Source organism: Macaca fascicularis, chromosome 17 (assembly GCF_037993035.2).
Source record: "Macaca fascicularis isolate 582-1 chromosome 17, T2T-MFA8v1.1".
Classification (NCBI taxonomy): Eukaryota; Metazoa; Chordata; class Mammalia; order Primates; family Cercopithecidae; genus Macaca; species Macaca fascicularis.
Window position 1 is genome coordinate 64,759,730 of NC_088391.1, and position 21,249 is coordinate 64,780,978.

General features: G+C 36.8%; 1 protein-coding gene across 5 annotated transcripts in view; it reads right to left on the reverse strand.

Annotated features, from left to right (window-relative positions):
• The window catches only part of KLF12 (KLF transcription factor 12), a 447,122-nt gene that overhangs the window by 105,866 nt on the left and 320,007 nt on the right, over positions 1-21,249 (reverse strand). The window lies entirely within an intron of this gene.

Here is a 21,249-nt window from a genome sequence, read left to right on the forward strand (position 1 = left end):
TGCTGTAGTACTCTCAAATTGATTCCTCACAACATGCTATTTGGTTGGCAGAATGTACTAAACACGGCGAAACCCCTGACCTAAATCAGCTATTTTCAACTGCTTTCACCTCCATGTTTATAGACATGTAGTTCCTACGTTTATATACATGGTCATATAGACACAGGCCAAGAGACACAAACCCAGATTAATGAAGGTCACTCGCCATGGCTATGGCACAGACAGTAGGTTAAGTGACATCTTCGGTAAATTAACTACAACTCTACTCTCCTCTCATCCAACCCAACGTACCGGTGAGTCCTAACCCACCAATGTATACTCACGTCTTAGAGGAAAGCTGCTAGTTCTAGAAGCAGACTTTTTACCATGAAATTGTGCACAGAATCTCAAAGTATAAAAAAGTTAATATTGATCTCTAGTTATAATAAATGTATTTTATAAATTAAAATCCTTATTATGAAACCAACATAAAAAGTTTGGTAAATCCTAAAATCTTATTTTTTGTGGTATCAATGGCAGCATCCAATTTATCTGTCTTGCATTTTGTTTCAATTAGAGAGTGCAAAAGAATCAAGATTTACTGAAATTCACAGTTTAAAAGCAAGAGTCTTTAGCAGGCCATTTTGCAATCTCAGAATCCTCTTCACTAGAATAATCTGGATTATCACAGGGTGGAAAAGTACTAAAACAATCTAAATTATTACTAGTTAGAAGGGAGTAAGGGAAGCTTCTGACTGCTCAAAACAGTCTATGTCATGATCTGTATGAAGGTCGCATGGGTGTATACAAATGTAAAAATTCACTGAGCTGTACACTTAAGATCTGTAAACCGAACAATGTACATGTCATGCCTTAATAATAACACAATTACCCAGAAGCTTGAAAAAAGTAATAAAAAATTTTTGCATCAAAGTTAACAAAAATTTCTAACGAAAGTTTATATTGTTTATCATTATAAACATTAAAAATTAGAACCAAAATGATTTGCTCTACATTATTGAGGCTGTACATGCAAAACATTCACTTATCATACAAGTGATTGCCAGGCTGTGGAGAGGGCACATGCTGAACACGTGTCTCACTCTGCCTGACGTTCAATTGAGTCTGGCACATGTGTGCTCTAGTAATGTACTCAACTGTGCAATTTTATGTGAGTGGACATCTGCAGACATGAATTTGAAAACAACTAGTACAAAGTGACAACCTTTCTACCCAATGGTATATAATAAAACGAGTGATAACAGGAAGCTGCAGCAACTACCATCTCTTGAGGTTTTATTATATTACAGGCATTGTGCTAAGTTCTTGCATTCAGCACCTCAAGGATCGCATTTACAGGAATTTTAAACACATCAGCAGAGACGGTAAGATGTGTATGCAATCTGCCCCCAAATAAGGTAATCTGATAGAACAAATTAACACAGTCATAGGCTCCAAGTTTGTAAAAATATTAGTAGGAAACTCTTTTACATGTGATTTTGATATAACTGCAATTTTAAACATAATTAAAATTCATTAAAATGATCCCCAAACACTTCTATAAGACCTAGACATCTATAGGTACCATTTTAGAAAGCACATTGAGGTCAATTTTCTGACACCAACTCTAATTCTCATTCTGAGAGTTTATAGTTGACAAACTCCTTTGTTAGCCCACAGTAACAGTTAATAAGCTTGGAGCTGCAAATGAATTTCCTGGATTAAGACTCCTTTCCAGTACAACTATTGTCTTCATGATTAATATTTTTCACATGTAAATTTCTTGATACTTTTTATTGTACCTCTTATAAATCCCATTATATTAAATCTTATTTAATAGTTTGATAACTGAAACTCTAAATTTCAAACTCTTACTTAAACTAACTGATTGTTAAAGAACCAACAGATACATGTGAATCGAACCTCGCTAAATCACAATATCCATATTCTCCTACTTAAGGTGAATGTGTCATTTCAGACAGAGTCATGGTGTGTCATGATAGCGAGTGAAAACACAAACCACACGACTAAATGACAAAGGACAACTGGTAGTCCCAAGAAGTTATATTTACACAGGAGGGCTCAGTTTTTTCAAGTATGTTGATAAATCACTAACTCATTCCATCATAGACTGAATAGGACCTAAGACCTAATTTAGTCCAAACTCCTTGTTTATTGGTTGCAGGAAAAAAAAAAGTCCACAAAGGTGAGGCAACACTTCCAGGTCCACTGCTCGGCGGTGAGGGGTTTATCAGCTCCTCAAGCCACCTTTGAAAATCTGATTCTTCAACACATGTTGGGATAGTCTTTTAAAAAGGTTACAGGCCGGGTGCCATAGCTCACGCCTATAATCCCAGCACTTTGGGAGGCCAAGGTGGGCGGATCACCTGAGGTCAGGAGTTCAAGACCAGCCTGGCCAACATGGCAAAATCCCATCTCTATTAAAAATACAAAAATTAGCCAGGTGTGATGGCATGAGCCTGTAGTCTTAGCTACTCAGGAGGCTGAGCTATGAGAATCACTTGAACCCAGGAGGCAGAGGTTGCAGTGAGTCAAGATTGTGCTACTGTACTCTAGCCTGGGCGACAGAGTGAGACCGTCTCAAAAGATAAAAATAAAATAATAAGGTTATGAATACATAATTATACATACCTGTGGGTATAGTTTAGTACAGAAAACATTTAACTTTTCTATATGGAGTCCTGACTTTATATATATTCCAGCTGAAACATAGTTCAACCCTGCCTGTTATCTGACAATATTCAATATATTTAAAAGACAACTTTGAAAATAGCCTTAAGTTCTCCTTCTCCTGATGAAGTAATGTCAAAAACTTAACTCTTCCCAGATGTCAGCGTTTCATTCTGATCTTTTCACCATCTTCAATTCCCCATATTCCTTCTTTAAAGAGTATTTTCCAGAATGGAAAGATCATGAAGGGATGTTTAAATTAACCTGTCCTTGTGCAAGGCTCAGCTTCTTTGTAAATAGCCCACAAAATAAAGAAGCCATTACATGAACAAACGGATCAGATTACTTATGGTTCTCTGTGCTCTGCACCACATGGGATATCTGACCCTAGTCTTAAAATGAAACAAGGAGTACAGATGTGTCTTTGTGCTCCCTGCCTCCCAGATAGAGCCAGGTTATCACTGTTCCGCTCTATCTCTTTATGACTGGTTTCAAAATCAACAAAGTCTGGATTTTACAAGCATGAGATTTGCTAAAAAGAAAGTTTTCATGATTTTTTTCTGGACAGAATTGGGACGACATATGAGACGATCCTGAATCTTATTTTTCCCCATGATAAAGATGGCTCTGTTTGATCCACACAGACCTTCCACACTGTCTGATTTTTGGCATATATTGAATGCTCAATAAATGTAAGCTTCCCTGTGAAAGAGAGCAGAAATTACTGTAATGCACACAAAAAATTTAAATTCACTGGAAATTCTCTTTGAATACAAACACCCTAGGTATAACGTACACCAAAGGAAATGTCTCTTGGCATGTTAAGGATGATATTCTCTACCTATCTCCTCCACAAACCTAGTGTGGTATCTTACATATGGAAAATGTTCAATACACATTGAATAAATGAAATATGAGAATGAAGTATGAGAATTTCCTTCTGGTGCTAGTGATGCCATTTTGTAGAACAATGCATTCACTGGAAGTTATATGGTGGGAATCTCTGGATCAATCAGTAATGTTTATTGGCAATTTTGATTTTACGATCCTAGTTTTATGCAATATGAACAAGTAACTAAATAATACCTGGGCACTTGACAAGTACAGAAATCTGAAAAGCACTTGAGAAACTCTTGCTTCTCCAAATGATAAGAGATGGAAGGCTAGAGAGCTATAAAATATGGAGATAGGACTGTTACAAAAGAAAAGCTCCTTGTTTTCTAATCGGGACAAACCAAGGCTCAACATATACTTTGGGTTTACAGTTTACAAGTGTTTATTCATAAACATTTTTAGAAGCTAACAGATCAAATGAAAGAAGGAGAATTTTGAAAGTTCATGTGGGTAAGAAGATAAAGATGACGTACCTAGAATAAAAGGTAAACAGAGAGGAGGAGATGAAAATAACTCTGGCATATACTGGGCTTTTAATAAGTACATTTTGATTGGGTCAGACTTCATATATTGATGCCTACATCAATCTATCCTGAGAATTATCAGATAAGCAAGCTTATTTTACAGACATACACAAAATCATGTTGTAATTAAGGAGTCTTCTCAAACGTAATTATTTGAGGGACTGTCTAAAATTTTCTCTTCACTCCAGATCGATTTCTAGTCTACAGAAATGACCTTCACTCCTCTGACTGTCATTCTTAGTTTTCTCATCTCCTTTACACATTTCTACACTTGCTTCCCCATGAATCTTAGGTTCCCATTCCATTAGCAATGACAATTCCTTCCTATTAACCTGCTATATATCCTGGCTTGCATGTCCTTTTCAGAACTAAACTAGATCTGTACTATCTCTAGTTCACTTTTTTCCCCTCAACTAAACAGGATTCTCACTTTTTATTCTTCTGGAACCTCAGAAGGATGGAACCCATTTTCTTAGTGTTTCTCTAAGCCTTCTCTCTCTCTCTCTGTCTCTGTCTCTCTCTCCCCGCCCCTGTGCTCTCTGTGTGTGTGCGCACGCACGTGTGTGTTTGTGCGTTATTAAATCTTCTTCCTTCATCTGTCTCCTTACTGCAGGCCTTCCTCCCAAACTGGGTCCTTGATATCTGTTCCTATGAATAGAACAAATCTTATAGAAAACTCTGTGGTAGTTTCTTCTAAAGATAAACACACATCTACCTTTGAGATGGCAATTCCCCTCTTCAGTATTTACCTAAGAGAAATAAAAACATATGTCCACAGAAAAGTTGCACACATAGACCTTCATCTAGCCTTGTAATAGTCTCAAACTGAAAACAATCTAAATGTCCATCAAGAAGTGAATGAATAAGTAAATTATGTTATATCCACACAATGGAATACTATTTAGCAATGCAACAACATGCAAGAATCTCAAAAACATGCAATGAAAGAAGGCTGAAACAAAAGAACACATAGCCTACGATTCCATACATGAAGATCTAGAACTAACTGGTGGTTAACAGGCATCAGAAAGTGGCTGTCTAGGGGTTTGGAGGAAGCAGTAGATTTATTGGACAGGGACACAAGGCATTTCTGGGCAATGGGAATGTTCAGATCTTATATGAGAGTATACAATTGTTAAATTCTTTGAACTGTACCTTTAAAATAAGTGTTTTATTGTATGTTAAAAATACCCTCAAAAAATAAAAATAAAATAACCTCAGGGATTGTCCTTCTGCCACTGACTTCCTGTCTATATTTCCCATCCTTCCTGATCAGTTCCAGTTCCAGATCTCCAAATACCAACAGAAGAGCTCCACTTGGATGTTTCATTATTGTACCAAACTCCTTCACCCACCTCTCTTAGCTACATTATTCAGTTCAAAGGCATAGCCACTCCTTCTTCCTTCATCTTATTCTTCAGAGTTTAGTTATCACCAAAACTGTCAATTCTTCCTTTAAACACAAATCATAAATCTTTTCTCTTCAAGACAGAATGCAGGGAAGAGCAATCTTAACATGTAGTGGAGGCTGGGCGCAGTGGCTCACGCCTATAATCCCAGCACTTTGGAGGCTGAGACAGGAGGATCACTTGAGGCCATGAGTTTGAGACCAGTCTGGACAACATAGCAAAACCCCATTTCCACAGAAATTTAAAAACTTGCCTGGGTATGGTGACACACACCTGTAATTCTAGTACTAGGGAGGCTCAGGCAGGATGATCCCTTGAACCCAGGAGTTTGAGGCTTTAATGAGCTATGATTGTGCCACTGCACTTGAGCCTGGGCAACAGGGCAAGATCCCGTCTCAAAAAAAAAAAAAGCAAAAAAAAAAAAAGCATTACATTTTTAAATCCTACCCTTAGGGTTACTGTTATTGTTACTTGCTCAAAAGCTGCCAATAGAGGCCTGGCGCAGGCCCAGAGTCAATCATATCTGAACTACTTCAATAACTTCTGATACATTCTTCTTCCTGATTTTTTTCTGGCATTTAACCAATCTATTACTCATTTTCATGACTAATAATTTACCATATAATCCCTTTAAACCATTAATATTGACTTTTAACATGCAGCAAGAATTTTGAAACCCCACATTTGTATCAAAGCAGAAGCCAACCAAAAAGCTTGGATAAAAATGTGGGGTTAAGACAACCAATGCTAAATCTCTTACCAAATAAATATATTTTTAAGCTGACAAAAACAAGCAATGGGGAAAAGACACCCTATTCAATGAATGGTGCCGGGCTATTCATGGCTAGCTACATGCAGAAGAGTGAAGCTTGACCCCTTCCTTACATGATACACAAAAATTAACTGAAGATGGATTAAACACTTAAACGTAAAGCCCCAAACTATAAAAACCTTGGAAGACAACCTAGGCAATACTATCCTGGACATAGGAATAAGCAAAGATTTAATGACAAAGACACCAAAACAATTGCAATAAAAGCAAAAATTGACAAGTGGGATTTAATTAAACCCAAGAGCTTCTGCACAGCAAAAGACTATCGACGGAGTAAAAAAAAAAAAAAACAAAAACAAAAACAAAAAAATCTACAGAATGGGAGAAAATATTTGCAAACTATGCATCTGACAAAAGTCTAATATTCAGCATCTATAAGGAACTTAAATTTACAAGAGAAAACCAAACAACACCATTAAAATGTGGGCAAAGGACATGAACAGACACTTCTCAAAAGAAGAGATGATGTCGCCAGCAAGCATATGGAAAAAAAGCTCAATATCACTGATCATTAGAGAAACGGAAATCAAAACCACAATGAAGAGCATCTCCCAACAGTCAGAATGGCAATCGTTAAAACATCAAAAGACAGATGCTGGTGAGTTTGCAGAGAAAAGGAACATTTTTACACTGTTGGTAGGAGTGTAAAATGGTTCAACCATTGTGGAAAGCAGTGTGGCCATTCCTCAAAGAGCTAAAAGCAGAACTACCATTGGATCCAGTAATCCCATTACTGGGTATATACCGAGAGGAATATAAATCATTCTACCATAAAGACACCTGCATGTGAATGTTCACTGAGCATTATTCACAATAGCAAAGACATGGACTCAACCTAAATGTCCATCAGTGACAGATTGGATAAAGAAAATGTGGCACATACACCCCATGGAATACTATGCAGCCATAAAAAGAACAAGATCCCGTCTTTTGCAGCACATGGATGGAGTTGGAGGTCATTATTCCCAGCAAACTAACACAGGAACAGAAAACCAAATAATGCATGTTCTCACTTATAAGTCGGAGTGAAATGAAGAGAACTTATGAACATAAAGAAGGAAACAATAGACACTGGGTCTACATGAAGGTCATGAAAGGGAGGAAGGAGACAAGCAAAACCGGTAACTGGTGGGTACTGGGCTTAATTCCTGGGTGATGAAATAATCTGTATAATGAACCCCCACGGCATGAGTTTACCTACATGACAAACCTTCACATGTACCCCTGAACCTAAAATAAAATGAAAAAAGAAATATATTTTTAAAAATCAGACTAATTTTTGTATGTAAAGGGATTACATATAATATTTTTAATCCAATAACTACGTGGGCTTTCATGAACAATTTCCAATTTTACTGGCTACTCTCTCATTATAGAATCTTCACTGGTTTGCTGACTTAACTTGGATAATAAGTCTCCTAAAAATTTAGTGAAAAATTAATATTTTCACCCTACAATGTAATGTACCCAATACAAGATGACAAAAAGATATTTTAACCTTTTGATTAAAAAAGAAGTCGTTTGCTTTCCCAATCAATTTTCTGATTTGCATTTTCCTATTATATATTAGAAAAAGTATCTCGTAATGTGCAATTGAAAATTAGTTTTATATTTGCCTTAGAAAACGGGTACTTCAACTACAAGATCAATTTCACCTTCTGCGTCACTTGTAACAGTGCTTACATATGCAAAACACAACAGAACATGGTGCAGAATTGAAGACCAAACACTTTCTGCTGAAAGGTCATGAAATTTTAGCTCTAAGATTTTATTTTCAATTATTTAGATAATAGTTTCAATTTTATATTTTAGTTATGTTTTGTCACTATTGTAGCCCATAGCTATGTAATTCCAGAAATCAGGGGGAAAGACACAATTGCTGATTATACTTTGTCATTTTCCACTACATGAGAGGTTAATCAATGTTAATTTGAGTTTATAGACTGAACATAACTATGTTTCAGAGATTTTGTGTATTCTCCTAGAATAAGCCTTTTGTGAAGCCCTGTATTTTAGAAACACTATTATACTTGGCAAAACAAAACAGCATTTCTGAGAGTGAAACCCTAGCGATAAGGATTTACATTACGAAATTAAGACAAAACAAATATAGCTGTTTTTATGGATTTTAAAAGTTAGGTCATTACATGAGTCTAGTGAGAAGAATTTATGAGAACCACCAGAATCATCTAGAAATTTTAATAAGAGAACATGACTAAAATTAGCTAAAATTTAGGAATTAGATTAGAAAAATGGGTACATCAGTTCATTTGAATTGCTTCTATAAGCAACAGTGTTTCTTTTCTAAAATATTAATACAGTAATCATCACTCTCCTAAAGCCTTCCTTCTGCTAGAAGGAAAATATTTCCTCACCCCACTGATGTTGGGCTTAGTATATGTGATTTCATTCACATTAATGAAGATGCAGAATTTTATCTAGAAATATTACATGACTTAGCCTAACATTAAAAATTAGGTTGACAAAATAATCATTTTAGCTAAGAATATCTAGTTACTTTTAAATTAGAGTTAAAGCATTAAATTAATGCATCCAGTTTTCTGTATTAGATTTGTTTTTCCATAAGTACAGATAAAATAATATTAATGATATATCAGATAGTTTTAAAACTTAACACTGGCAGGATTCTATTTTATTATAGAAGTAAAAGTTCAGAATTCCTTCCTTCACACCAGTAATTTTGCAGAAGAGCAATCAGGAATATTCTGAAAATGTGTTGGCACTCTTATTTATATTAACAGCATATGGTTTGGGATTCAACTTTTAGAATAAGCCATGATGCATGATGTATTAGATTTTACCCAGCTGACTACCCTTGGCTATGTGACTGTAAAGGAGATGGCAAAATATCATTGAAGATGGCCACGTGAAACATCAATGAGATAAGATTCACTCTTACCCAAGCTTTTTCTATCTATATCAGATTTTTCTATACAGCAGCAGGCTATTCCTGAGAATGTGTCCTTCACTTTTTTACTTTCATTTGATGCAGGTAAGTAAATGTACTCAATGAGTTTCAAGTGTGTTAAGAAAGCGATAAGTAAGGGAAAGTGATAAGTAAGGGAAAATTATGGTACAATGGCTATAACTCCTGGAAAGTAATAAAAAGAGAGAATGTCTTGAGCATTTGACTGGAAATAGAAGAGAATGTATCCTGGTGAATTGGGTTAATTTCAAATATATTACTCTATGGTTTTCTATCATGTGTACTCTCACTGGCTATATTAATAAATGAAATAGTGATGAATGGTTCTGGGAACTTGTAGTGAAACTTATTAATATTTCAACATTATCACCAAGTATCTATGTCAACACACATAAAAAATGCATGAGAAATGACTACCTACGCTCGCTAGTTACACCCATTAGAAAAATATCTATGAGAAGTATAAATGACACACATAAATTTGCAATGTGATTATACGTAGAACATACAGCAAGAAAAAAGCTTCAAGAAGATATCACGTAGTGAAGTATGTCAAAAAATGAAAGCAAATTAATTCTTGCAATCGGTTTGGAATACACTGTATGACCACATTAAATACCATTACATTTTTAAGTTATGAGTTCTTAGAAATAACTGACACTAAAAAAATTTCAACATAATTTAAAAGTAGGAAAAATAAATAGTCACTTTCAAACTGTAAGTGGCTCATCAATTCTATCCAAGGTATAATTTTGGAATCCCCTACTTAAAACACAGAAGTAAAAACAAAACCTTTAGTTTTCAAAAGTTTGTTCTATTTTTCAAATTGATGACCAAGAAGTAATAAATTCACTTTAGAATGAGGCATGGCAGTTTAAACAATAAATCAACACTCAACCCAATAGTTTCCAAGTTGTTAGGTAGGCTTAAAAAAAAAGTCTGTTTATACCTATATCAGAAGACATTCGATTTAGCAGGGGAGTGTCTGTCAAATTGATTGTTTAGCATTATGCGTAGAGTATAAAATGTCAACCATAAAAATGAGAGACATAAATCACTTTCAAAATAGCAACATCTGTGTAGTAGCTTTCATACACATCTTCTAATGATCAAGAAGATTCATGCATAAAAAAACATCAGGATAAATTGTCACTTGGCACTAAAGTTGCATCAACTTTTAGGGAAAAAAGTACTTAATGACTGCTAGAAGACACTAGTCATATATTAAAACTTTCCAGTGTAATAGTTATTTTTGACTCATCAGGAGATATTTAACACATTATTGAAGAGAAAAATAAGATGTTCTTCAAAAAATCACCTTTTAATTTTAATTTTTATTATTTTGTTTCTATAATTTCAACCTTTATTTCAGATTTACGGGCGACAATGTGCAGATGTGTTACCTGGGTATATTGTGTGATGCTGAGGTTTGGGGTACAATTGATCCCGGCACCCAACTAGTAAGCATAGTACCCAAGAGTTAATTTTCCAACCCTTGCCCTCCCACCCCCTCTAGTAGTTCCCAGTGTCTATTGTTGCCATCTTTATGTCCATGAGTACCCACTATGTAGCTCCAACTTATAAGTGAGAACATGTGGTATTTGTTTTTCTGTTTCTGGGTTAATTAGCTTAGGATAATGGCCTCCAGCTGCATCCATGTTGCTGCAGCAGACACAATTTCATTCTTTTTTATGGCTCCATAATATTCCATGGGATATACAGGTATGTACCAGCATAAAATCACTTTGAAGGAATAAACTGATTCAAACACAAATTGGTATGATAACCAATAGTAACATGTACACTAATATGGACATTTTATTGTTTTTGGTAAACAATTAAAATATTTCTCAGAACAAATATCTATATATGTATATAACTAGATTTCAAGAACCTATGCCTAAAAGAAGTACAAAGCAAACAAAGGTTTTGAAAGAAAAATTGGCTCTGCATGGTTTTTTGTTTGGTTGGTTGGTTTTGGTTAAGCAAGTATTTACAGATTCCTTTAAAAAAACAGAATTTTTATAACAACAAGAGGAAAAAGCAAGAGTAGATGAAGAGATTCAGGTCTGACTTCTCCCTAAGGATTTGATGCTAGACTATTCAGTTGGCCTCTATGAAGTTCAGTTTCTTCTGTAAGTTTAAGGAATTATAATGAATCTTCTTCAGTTGGTCAGTGAAACTGTTCATTTACTCATTGCAGAAAGCTCCCACCTCAGGGCCTCTGCACTTGTTATTCCTTCTGCCTGGAATGCTCTTCCTTTAGCTGTCCATGTGGTTTGACCTCCTACACTTTCAAGTCTCTCCTAAAATGTAATCTTATCAGAGTTCTTCTCCGAACACCGCTTATGAAATAGCAAACCCTGCCTACCACCTCCACACTGCCCAGTCCCCACATCCTTCCTGCTCCACCACCACAGCACTTACCTTCTCCAGGGACAGAAGAATCATATGCTTATTACAGAATCATATGCTTACTGTCTCTCTCCTCCCACCCCCTCCACTAGAATATTAAGCACCACGAGATCAGTGATTTTCGTCTATTTTATCCAATGTTTTTCTAGTGTTTAAAAGCAGTGTCTGATGGATACAGTACTAGCTCTGGAGATACAAAGAAGGCTAGGACATGTTATCTGCCCTCTGAGCAGCCCAACATACTGGAGAGTCACACACACACACACACACGCACGCATGCACAAACACGTGTACACATACATACACACGCGTTGTACCATAAATTCCTGTGTCCAATTTTGGAGGTTGTGGACACCTAAGTAACATTAGTCATCTCCAAGATGATGTAAATAGCACACTTTCGGGTGTACAGTCCTCAATCTGTATAACCATACCCAGTTTCCTTAAGACGAGTATCTGTAGAACACAAAGTTGATCATGCCATTTCCACTTAAAAACCACCAGTGGGTTGGGTTCGTATTGTCTAAAGAATAAACTCATCCTTCCTGATCCAATCCTGACCTACCTCTCCAAGCAGCTGCATCTCCATCTCGCCTCCTCACTCACTTGTGCACCAGTCATTATGACCTTATACACTCCTCCACATGCCAGTGCGCTTACCTTTTCCAATCAGAGTTACACGTCACCCCCTCTGTTCTCATGGTAGCACTTAATGTTTTTATCCCATTAGACTTTAGTTCATCCCATAAAGTTTGACTCTGAGCTCCTCAGGGTCAGAACTATGAGTCATTCATTCTGTATCTCCAGCATGTAACAAAGAGTTGAATAAATGAATTAATCACTCTTTGAAAGAATATATGACTTCGTGTTGGCAATTCATGAAACAATTCAAGTATTAAATGATTAGCCAAACTTCATTATGCTTTTTTTTTTTTTTAATTGAAGAGGGACCAACACAGTCCCACCACAGCAGATAAAAAGGAATATGTATGGGCATATGGTCTCCATCTGGCTCCTAAATACCCACGGACTGGGTTACTAAGTGGTCACTATTTTTAATTTTTTGAAGCTTAGAAGACTGGTGGACTGATAATGGCAAAGCATATACTTTAGGTTTTATCTACAGTCATTCACAATCAATCAAAGCTTTTTCTGACCTCCTTCAAAAAAGAGCAGCCTAACAGCATTTATCTCCCCTGGCAAGAATGAATGCCCCCTGATAGGCCCACCAGCAGCACCACAACAGGCACGATATTCAGTCACTAACAGAGAGCTGACTTCCACCTAAATACCTGAGTCAAAGAGTCTTTCTTTTGTAGTCGCTGAAGCGAGGATTTAAAGGTGTCTCAAAACTACTAGGCTTGTTAAATAAAAATGAAGCATCTTTTAATGTGCCAGGATTATGGGCAGCATCTAAGAGCAAAATTGAAATAATTTAACACTGAAATTAGAAACCAAATATGTGAGCTTTCTTGGGCTTTGTCTCAGAACACAATCAATGCAGCTGACTTAATTCTTGTCAGCGGAGAAGAGACATGGCCCAAACATTCTCAAGTCTTTCCATCAAAGGGTACAAAATAAGTTGACTCAGTACCCTTTTAACTCTCAGACTTTTTCCCAAGATTTTCTTTGAATATTAGTAATAGTAAAGTTTATTCAAAAGCACTCTAATATTTTACATTTCATTTCTTTACATTTCAATGTAATGTTGAGATTTATAGCTGAATTCTTTTTTTATGTATCAGAGAATGTATTTAATATAATTATTTCTCCCTAAACCAAATTATATTAAAGTAACAATGGATTTGAAGATCAGAAGTTTTAAAATTAATGTTGGGCGTGGTGGCTCATGCCTACAATCCCAACATTTTGGGAGACCAAGGCAGGAGGGTCACTTGAGCCCAGGAGTTCAACATCAGCCTGAGGAACATGGCGAAACTCTGTCTCTACTAAATATACAAAAATTAGCTGGCGTCATGGCACACACGTGTAGTCTCGGCTACTCGAAGTCTGAGGTGGGAGAAATGCTCGAGCCCAGGAGTTTGCAGTGATCTGAGATCACGCCACTGCACTGTAACCTGGGCGACAGAGGCACGGAAGGAAGGAAGGAAGGAAGGAAGGAAGGAAGGAAGGAAGGAAGGAAGGAAGGAAGGAAGGAAGGAGGGAAGGAGGGAAGGAGGGAAGGAGGGAAGGAGGGAAGGAGGGAAGGAGGGAAGGAGGGAAGGAGGGAAGGAGGGAGGGAGGGAGGGAGGGAGGGAGGGAGGGAGGGAAAAGGAAGCAAAAAGACTGCAATTGTTTTACACAACTTGTATGTGTATTGGTGTCCAAAGCTAAAAAATTCTGCTAATTTAATATAGTTAAGGCATAAAGTTTTTTTTCTTCTTTTTGAGATGGAGTCTTGCTCTGTTGTCCAGGCTGGAGTGCAGGGGCACGATCTTGGCTCACTGCAACCTCCACCTCCTGGATTCAAGTGATTCTTGTGCCTCAGCCTTCCCAGCAGCTGGAATTACAGGTGCCCACCACCAAGCCCAGCTAATTTTCATATTTTTGTAGAGATGAGGTTTCACCAGAGAAAGGCTGGTCTTCAACTACTGATCTCAAGTAATATACCGCCTTGGCCTCTCAAAATGTTGGGATTATAGGCATGACCCACTGTACCCTGCCATTTTTTTTCTCTTTTTCTTTTTTTTTTTTGAGACGGAGTCTCGCTCTTGTTGCCCAGGCTGGAGTGCATGATCTCGGCTCACTGAAACCTCCGCCTCTAGGGTCCAAGCGATTCTCCTGCCTCAGCCTCTTGAGTTGCTGCGATTATAGGCAGCTGCCGCCATGCCCGGCTAAGTTTTGTATTTTTAGTAGAGATGGGGTTTCACCATGTTGGCCAGGCTGGTTTCAAACTCCTGACTTCAGGTGATCCAACCACCTCGGCTTCCCAAAGTGCTGGAAGTACAGGCGTGAGCCACCGCGCCCAGCCCTTTCTTCCTTTTTTGAGGAGGGGTCCCACTGTGTTGCACAGGCTGGTCTTGAACTCCTGGGCTCAACTGATCCTCCTGTCTCAGCCTTGAGTAGCTGGAAACACAGGTGTGCGCCACAGCACCCAGCTGCTTTAGAGATTTTAAAGGCACAACATGAAAACACAGGAAGGGAGCTTCCCCTTCATAAAGGAATGTAGGTCTGTAGTTACACAACCTTGGGACTGAATATGAACTTGCAAAAAAAAAAAAAAAGAAAAAAAGAAAACCTCTGAGACGTCTGGGGAAACAAGAAACCTTTCCAGGCCTCCGTTTCTTTATCCGTAGGATACAGACAGTATCGTGGGGCAAATTACATGAAAATTACATGAGTTTTCATAGAATCTGCCAAAAAGTTGCCTCTCAGTAACAGTTCTTGTTTTCCCTTTATTCCTCATCTCTTCTACTATTCTCTACTGTGATTTAAAAGACCTTAACACCATCATACATGAGGAGATTAAGAAAAACAGGAGGGGTGTTAAGTAACTGTGTAAGGAGTTTAAAACAAGACAAATAAATAATAATTTTAAAAACCACCTTAGATTCTAACTTTCTTCGATTTTTTTTTTTTTTTTTTTTTAGTAGAGACGGGGTTTCACCATGTTAGCCAGGATGGTCTCGATCTCCTGACCTTGTGATCCGCCCATCTCGGCCTCCCAAAGTGCTGGGATTACAGGCTTGAGCCACCGCGCCCAGCCCTTTCTTCGATTGTTAAATACAGTTTTCTAAATTAAGAATCATGGCCAGGCATGGTGGCTCACACCTGTAATCCCAATGCTTTGGGAGGCCGAGGTGGGTGTGTCACCTGAGGCCAGGAGTTCGAGACTAACCTGGCCAACGTGGTAAAACCCCATCTACTAAAAATACAAAAATTAGCTGGGCGTGGTGGCTCATGCTTGTTAATCCCAGCTACTCGAGGGGCTGAGGCAGGAGAATTGCTTGAACCTAGGAGGCGGAGGTTGCAGTGAGCAGAGATCGTGCCATTGCAATCCAGCCTGGGTGATAAGATTGAAATTCCACCTCAAAAAAAACACAAAAAACAAAAAAACAAAACCAAAATCATAACATTCAAACTAGCAATAAGAGAAGTCTGAGGAAGCAACAGGATATCTAACTTGCTACCATATCTGTTCTTTCAAAGAGCATTTATGTGAAAAAGTACCAAAGATAAGACTACACATTTCCAGAAATTCGCTAGTTTTTCTTTAAGACAATGAGCACTTCATATAAGCCATATAATAATAAAAACAGGGAGAGAACGACAGGGAAGTGCTTTAATTAGCTTAAATGTAATTGACAATGAACCATTTAAAAAGAATACCCTTTCCACAGGTGCAGTTATCTGGGACGCTAACATCCCTGATTACCACCACTATCAACTGAGCACTATAATCAAAATCAGAGAGTAGACTACTACTCAGATACAGAGTAACTTAAACAGCAACATGCAATTCACCAGTTCTGAAAGGACTAATTCTGGGAAACAGGCATATCTCCTTAGCATCTTGTATCTTTTCCTCCACGTTTCACCCCATGCTTCCCCTCTTCAGTCTTACTGAAATTATACCCACATTCCTTAGCTTGTTCCTAGTAAAACAGAAATTCCTCCAGGGAGTGCTCTCTCTCAGATGTTATTAGCTGGAGTTTGGTGGAACTTGATTCTTCTACTTGCATCAATAAATGAACATTATGAATGTTTGGAATTAGAAAGAAGAAAAAGGGGAGCAAAAATCAGAGGCTTTAGATTTACCTATTTAAAAGACATCATTATTTTTTCTAGGATTAGAGTTAAATATAATCATTTGCTCTTATCATGTGCCTTTACCTCTCTTTCTCCAAACACTTATTTCATAATTATGTTTGTCAAGTTGTTAAGGGTAATGACCCTACCCTATTTTATCATCAAGGAGGGGGGAAAAAAGACCAAAACAAAACAGATGTTCTAAAATCTGCAGGAAATTGTCTTTGTCAGAATCACTGAATACATGATTTTTGACTTGGACGGTATCTATACAATTGAAATAGAAAAAATGCAGAGCCCGACTGTGGGTCTCTTTGTGGCTGCTTCTTCCAATTTATCTAAATTTACTGATCCTGAGTGGATAAATGAGTCAAGTTAATTAATGAAAATGGCTGAAATGATCAGTTCACGCATACAGTTTGTAGACTCACTACATAAATCTGTGCAAACAGAGGTTGATTCAGATTGCCGCTGTAGCCACTAAGCAGTGGTCTTTTTCATTTGAATGCAGGCATATTTGAATATTTGCAGTGGTGGATGGGGTGGGTAGATGCATCTTGCTTAACAATTTCTGCATATGAAATCAACGGGAACATTTTTTAAAGTTCATTTTAAAAACCAGTAAAACACACAACACCAGACATTTAAGAAAAATAATTTACTAGCTCAGTAATGTTCATGCTATATAAATACACTAATGTCAACAAAGTAAGGCACCAAATTAAAAACCTAAGCTTGAACAGTTATTGCATGAGGCAAGACTAGGAGCAAGAATGGGGAAGGAGACAAGAAGCATTTCAGTTAGAGATATTTACCTGTGGTTTAGCATCTTGTCAGAGGCCTACAGCAGAAAGGCTGGCCCAGGGCAAGGCGATTTCACCCTCTCTGGTGTCAATCTTCCTTCATATCCCTTTCCTTTCTCATTTTCCCCCTTCCCTTACCTGACACTCTACTGATGGCCAAGGAAGTAAGAGGCAAATGTTTGAATCCTTTTTAGACCATGGCTCCTTTGATCTTTAATTGTAAAGACAAATGTGAATTAGTTGCCCAGGGTTTCTAAAATGTGCTGCCTCTAATATATAGAAAACTTTTGATTTTATCACCTCCCTACCTGCAGCCATCCTTCTCAACCTAACTCTCTTAGAAAAGCTCTTCAAGTACAGGAAACAGAGATCCACAGATGTCCTCTGAATGTTTTCATTTTTTTACATGCTAATCTGATATTTTATCCTTTTGTTATTTAATACATTAAGTTTATTGATCATATTATAATGAAATGTTTGGGGATGTTTTTGTTGTTGTTGACAGCCTTTGAGTGTACAGAAGTCAAAAAAATACGAAAGACAAACAGAAAAAGAGGAAAGAGAAATTAATGGTGAAATAGTCATATTGATTAATTAATAAAGGATAAACTAACAGAAAAGCAGAAAGAGAAGTTCATAATTGTGCACACTGAAAGTTAACTTTGGGTAAACCTATGTAGAGAATTAAAAAATTTTTTATATTTAATAAAATTTTAAAATATATTGACTTCCCTCAACACTTGCCATTTGACCTATGTAAAGAATTTTTTCAAAAATCTGTAACTATTATATATTCATTTCAGAATAAAATTTTAATATATTACTATTAGTTTTCAAAGATTTATGTATCTACATTTAAGAGGTTTCTGCGGAACATTCTTTTTGCTTCATCACACACTTCCCAGTGTTTACACATGCACATTCAGTCTTGAATGATGACTCATTAACTATCAATGGGTCCTGGCATTCTAGGACTTCCCAGTTGTTAGCTCAGTGTATTCTTTACTAAATCGTTTAATGAAAACACTGACATGTATAATGAATCTGGCACCTCCCATGATACACATGCAACTTTTGTAATAATAATAAGACACGCATTTGCACAATTACATAAAATACTGCGACTTGAAAATGTGGAGGCTGGGCGCGGAGGCTCACGCCTGTAATCCTAGCACTTTGGGAGGCTGAGGCAAGCGGATCACTTAAGGTGAAGAGTTCGAGTCCAACTGGCTGACATGGTGAAACCCTGTCGCTACAAAAAACACAAAAATTAGCTGGGCATGGTGGCAGGCACCTTTAATCCTAGCTACTTGAGGGGCTGAGGCAGGAGAATCACTTGAACCTGGGAAGCGGAGGTTGTAGTGATCCAAGATGGTGCCACTGCACTCCAGCATGGGTGACAGAGCGAGAAGAAGAAGAAAAAAAACAAGCAAATCAGAAAGGTTATGTTGAAAATTAAGCTCCAGTTCCTGAGGTTTCTATTAAATAGTTACACATTTAAATATACTAATATATAATAAGCACATACTATTAAAAGCACAAAAATAGTTATATTTAAGAAGTCAGTATAATTATTTGCTATATAAGCCCTAAATGGAGTAAATATACTTTTTAATTTTATTTTACTTTATGTATTTATTTATTTATTTATTTAGGCCAGGATGGTCTTGATCTCCTGACCTCGTGATCCACCCGCCTCAGCCTCCCAAAGTTCTGGGATTACAGGTGTGAGCCACCGTGCCCGGCCGTAAGCATACTTTAGATTTTAGTCACCACAGTTTCGACCTTTAAAGTTTAATTTACAAGAAATGCATATATTTATAAAGACACACACACACATATCCCACACACACACACAAATTAAATACACATTAGAATGATGCAGGAAAACAATGTGATTAAAATGTCTGTGAAACGTACTTATCTCAGAATTGAAACTTATCATCATTTAGTCTAAATACACAGATGAGAACACAGACTCCTCAATTTTAGGATTTAGCTCACACAAAATCAGAATCACTGTGCTGACTGTGGTGAGTCAGGGATGAGGAATATCTCAGCAATCTCTTGGATTCAGTGTCTATGCTGGCTCAAGTTAACATTTGCTTTGGAGAAACTAAGTTATTTGACCAAAACAAGTAGGAGATAAACATTTTTTTTCTTTTTCTTTTCTTTTCTTTTTTTTTTAGAAGGAGTCTCACTCTGTTGCCCAGGTTGGAGTACAGTGGTGTGATCTCAGCTGACTTGCAACCTCTACCTCCCAGGTTCAAGCGATTCTCATGCCTCAGTCTCCTGAGTAGGTGGGGTTACAGGCGCCCACCACCACGCCCAGCTAATTTTTGTATTTTTAGTAGAGATGGGGTTTCACTATGTTGGCTAGGCTGGCCTTGAACACCTGACCTCATGATCTTCCTGCCTTGGTCTCCCAAAGTGCTACGATTACAGGCGTAAAAACAATGTTTTTGTAAGTGCTCAAGTAGAATAATACTACCGGTAACAGATTTATAGGCACTCTAGAAAAAGATGTTTTTGGAGCTCAAAGTTCTAAACTTTGTCTTGTTACCATTTATTATGTGACTAGAAAAGTCATTAACCTCTGATCCTTAGTCTCTTCATTTATAAAATCAGAATAATGACACCTGCTGTACTTATATTTCCTTGTAGTTATAAATTAAACTACTGCACTAGTACTATTATTACTAGTACTATTATTACTAATTACTATTATAATCACTAATAATATTAATTTCACCAATAACTGAAGCTTTCTATATACCGAACTTTGTGACTTACTTTTCATACCTCATAGCTATATCAAAACCTTCTCAATAGTCCTGTCAGGTAACTATTCTGATTTTCTTCTCATCTCAGAGTGATTAAATAACTTGCCAGAAGTCACACAGCTATTAAGAGCTTGCATGGAAATTTATATCCAGATCTGACTCCACATTTCATTTTAGATCCATTATATCTTGTTTTCTCTGATGTATTATATGTATATTCATATACAATATCAACATATAATACATATTATCTCTATAACATAGATATATTATTCATTTTATATACACACAGACATACACTTATGCTGTGAATTCTGAAATGCAATACCAAGGCTCTCTTTCATTATTTTTTTAATGTCAAAGCCTAATGAATAAAACAAAGTAGGTATTTAATCAACATTTGGGGAAAATAAACTGATAGAAGAGACGTAAAGGTAACTAAGATAATTTTGAGTGAACTGTTCATTAACAAGTGTGTCAGCAATAACAGTGGCTATTTAAATCCTCCTCATCTTCAATATTATGTCATTAAAAATTACTCTTTAGAAGACACATATTGTATGACACTACTTATATGTGGAAGATTTTTTAAAAAGTTGAATTCATAAACAGAGAGGAATGGTGGCTGCCAGAGGCTGGGGTGTCAGAGAAAAGAGGAGATACTGGTCAAAGGGTACAAATTTGCAGATCGAAGAAGAATAAATTCTGAGGACCTAATATATAGCAAGGTGACTACAGTTAACAATACTGTACTGTATACCTGAAATTTGAAATTTGCTAAGAGTGTAGAACTTCTGCATTCTCACACACAAAAAAGACAACTATGTAAGGTGATGAATGTATTAATTGTGGTAAACATTTCACTATGTACATGTATGTTAAATCAGCACATATACTTTAAATATATAAAGTTTAATGTGTCAATTAGACATCAATGAAGCTGAAAAAATTATTCTATGAAAAAAATACATGGATTTTTTTTTCAATTGTTTAGGTTCAATTCTAGGTACAAAGTTGACTGATAGAAAAGCAGCTATTTTCAATAAACGAGGGCTGCAATCTAACCCTATGGTCCAGGTAAAAAGAGAGAGAAAAGATTCATTTAAAAATCATATATGAGTTCTATTTTTCAAAGGATGAACATATTACCTTCCAAATTTAAATCGTCTAAAAAGCTATTCTGTCATTTCCTATCAAAACAAGATAACAATACTTGCCATATT